The sequence below is a fragment of the Clytia hemisphaerica genome, unplaced genomic scaffold (genome assembly GCF_902728285.1).
Source record: "Clytia hemisphaerica strain Z4C2 unplaced genomic scaffold, Clytia hemisphaerica genome assembly, whole genome shotgun sequence".
Taxonomy (NCBI): Eukaryota; Metazoa; Cnidaria; class Hydrozoa; order Leptothecata; family Clytiidae; genus Clytia; species Clytia hemisphaerica.
This window is the reverse complement of record NW_027104561.1, coordinates 1339766-1343483: the sequence shown is the minus strand read 5'-3', so window position 1 is coordinate 1343483 and position 3718 is coordinate 1339766.

Here is a 3718-nt window from a genome sequence, read left to right as displayed (position 1 = left end):
AAGTTAAGAGCCTGAGATAAAATACAGACCATTATCCAAATTGGATACCGTGAGCAGAAATTTGGGGTAAAGCTGAAATGTAGATCTCCAAGAGATTATTACATAATAATATGTAACATTCCAAGCATTCTGAAGTACCTGAAAATTAGGCCGGTCTTGGTACAGTATTATATGAGCGGTCAAGTAGCAGTCAAGTAGCGGTCAAGTAGTCAAATTTTATCTGATTTTGGACAGTACTGACTGCTTGTTTTAAAGGATGGTTGATCTCTGGATTGAGGCTGGTCTGGGAATGGATGCTTCGAAGTGGCCGCTAAATTAACTAGACGTATAGTTGTAGCAACCTTTTGGCCTCTAGTAACCATTTTTTAGACTGTAAAGATAGGTGTAATACAATGGGTAATAGTTCTTACTTTTCATTGTAACCCCTTAACCCTATTCAAGCTAGATGGGGGCTTTTCCGGTGCGGTGTTGAAACTTACGTTAATAACTCCTGAAATAATAAAGCTTCAGATATGAAATTTTATAAATCCCAAACTTTTATTTAGGGAATTAATTTTTTATTTTCTGGTTTCAGAATCGCCAATGCTTTTTTTGCCAAGATAAAAAATAAAAATAAAATTGAAATTTACAAATATTTTATTTATTTTTGCTCTTCCGACCCTGCAATGATCACCCATAAAAAGAAAACTTTTAGAACAATAACATTTTAAGGAGAAAAGTCTATCCGTGCTTTCTTTTAATGGCACTAAAATACAATTTCCCTACTAAAAGCTTTCTCTGATTTTCTGGTATGTATGTAAGTTTTCTCAAAACGTATTTTTGCATTTTCTCCAACCTTAAAAGTTTGAAAAGAGCAATTTTATTCTTATTTCTTTCCATCGACTCTGGTCCAAAAATCATCTCCAAATGTTTGTAAAACAGAAAATAAAAAAGTACTTGCCTTAGCTTGAAAATAAAATAGTTTTTGACACGTAAAGATTTTCACATCTTGAGCATGATGATATTTCTGACAGAAGGATATGTCATAAAAATTTCCAGTACAAATTAATTTTTTATGTCAAAGAGATCCCTCTAACCATATTTTGCTCATTTTGGACAAGATTCAAAAGAAATTGTCAAAAGTTACCTTACATGACAAGGATCTTTTGTACCAAATTTCATCAAAAAAAGACCAACTAAATCAAAAGTTAAGGGGTGGTACAGGAAAAGGCCCCCCCCCCCAAGTTCCTAAAAGCCTAGTATGAATAGGGTTAAGGATTATTCATGACAGGACTAAAAATAATAATATTGAATTTCCTATGCCAGAAAATTCTAATACTAGTCATTTAAAAAATTTACAATTAAATCAAAGATGGATGATGAATTTTCAACCCAAGATTATTTGAAAATATTACTTATTAAAAGCCTATTTACCTTCTATAATTAATCTTATTTTTATTCAAGCAACCGACTCACTCATTTTGCTAACGATCTGCCTTGTTAGAACAACAAATTAAATTGGTCTCGCCTAAACACAAATAATGCAAAGAAAGATTCAGAAATGTTTTCATTCTTTGTTATAAATAATGCTAAAAATTCATGGCTCCAAATGGGGTTCTAGGTCCCACCCCAACAAATTTAGGTCCCCCCACTTTTCAGTAAGGTTCAGGTCCCAGTTGAAATCTAAAGGTTCAGGTCCCAGCAAAGAAAAATAATTCGGCACCAAATTATTTCGATTTCAATATGTTATATATTCTTAAATATTTCTTAAAAGAAATCTAAAAAAAAAGATATATATTTTTAAAAACATATAAGAAGGTTCTGATTGAGAAAACATATGCACTCTTTAGTTCTTAATTGCCCTCTGAAATGTGCCAAGAGGCCTAACTATTCCGTAATAGAAGGTTATTGTCTAGTTGTGGAATCAGTTACAATTCAGTACAATTTCTTAATTATTGTAATTAGCCCTCAGAACTTTAGTGCAGCCCTTCAGGTCCCCCCCACTTTTTAGCCCCCCCCCCTGAGTTTAAAAAATGAGACAGGTCCCACCCACTTTTAAGCCAATTTTAGATTTACACTGAGCCATGAAATTGGTCTAATGTAACCTGATAACAGCTGTGGAGTTTTCTTAACGCGGCATGCTGGAGCTCCAAAGATTGCCAAAACTAACATCTGAGGAAAATGCCCCTGCGCTATGGAAAATTTTAAGTCAACTTTTTGTTGTGTGCTGAAAACTTTAAAATTAAAAGTTATAGCTAAAATGGCATTCCATAAAAAGTGTGTTTCATAGATAGGAATTAAAATTATATCCCACAATGCTTTTCGATTGGAAAGGTTTCAAATTTGAGGCAGATGGTGAAATGAATGCTTGTTTTGTTTTAAAACTCAAGTTTTTTGGTCTTTAAGTATAAAAAACTTTATTGAACAGCGATTCTAACCTTCCTATCATTGCTATCTCTAAAGAAGAATGTCACAAATTAGAAGAGGGATGTCGACACATAAGACCATTACAGTAACATGGGGAACCAAATCTAGGTCATCGCGTTTTCCCAAGCAACTTATTCAGTAGACAGTGACAGTTGCGTTCTCCTAGTTCTTACTAGCTTATACCTCGACTTTATGCTACCACTGTACATACCTTTTTAAAGGATCTGAAAGACAATCAAACATTTTGAGAAACTTGGTCTGTAGTAGAAACATTGTTTTGTTACAAGTAAAACCTCAAAGTTGTATTTTTCTGTCTGTAGCTTTTTCTGAAAGTCAGTAACACAAATTGAAATTTCTGAAAATATCGAATACAAATAAGATGGAACTTTCCAGTAAAACGAACGATATGGAACGTTCTTGAACGTTTGGAAACGTTCCTAATTGTTCCCTTTTATTTACAAGTTTAATGTCTTAGTTTAGAAGGTTCGGGAACATTTTAGAATGTTCACAAATGTTCTCAGGATCATTCGCAAATTAAAGTTCTGGAAAGTTCCAAAATATTCTGAAACATTCCTGAACGTTAGCGAGCGTTCAGGAACGTTCGAGAACGTTCTGGAACTTACTAAGAACGTCAGGATAGGATTTGGGTTATTATCAGTAGGGTTAGGACAGTGAGTCAGGACTTCCGTTCACTTCATCGATATTATGCAAACAACAGTGTGCACTAAATTATTTTGGTTTCACTTTTGATTTCAAGCAAAGGTCTTAGCAACAGGATGCACGTACATAGCAACGGGGATGGGTAGAAAAATTTAAACATAGAATTGATAAAAAATACCGATCATTGTACAGAGCACTAAAAAATATTCCCTTTCTATGTTTTGCTTGGTTTGCTCTACTTTGGAGTATAACTGAAAATATCTCCAAATAACCTTTGTCCGAGTGCACGGTAATCTATGCCCGCTTCAATTCTTAGATAATGAATAAGAGAGGTGCGCTTAGCTAAGCCGTGCTTGAAGGCAATAAATTTATGTTTACTTATCTTGTATATTTTAGTGGTATTTATCCAATGAAAAGGTACAAAATATGCACAACACTGACAAAATAAGCACGGGTTGACAAAATATGCACTGCATTGATTATGATATCATTAAAAATGTCAATATCGATTTAACACCCGTTAAAGATCCCAATAAAAAATAAACCCCTGTTTTGTGACATTTTTACTGTCAGCCACTAAATTGACCATAACTTGGGAAAATTATGTGGCTTACACTTAGGATTGCTTTGATGGTTAAGCTGAGGAAATTAG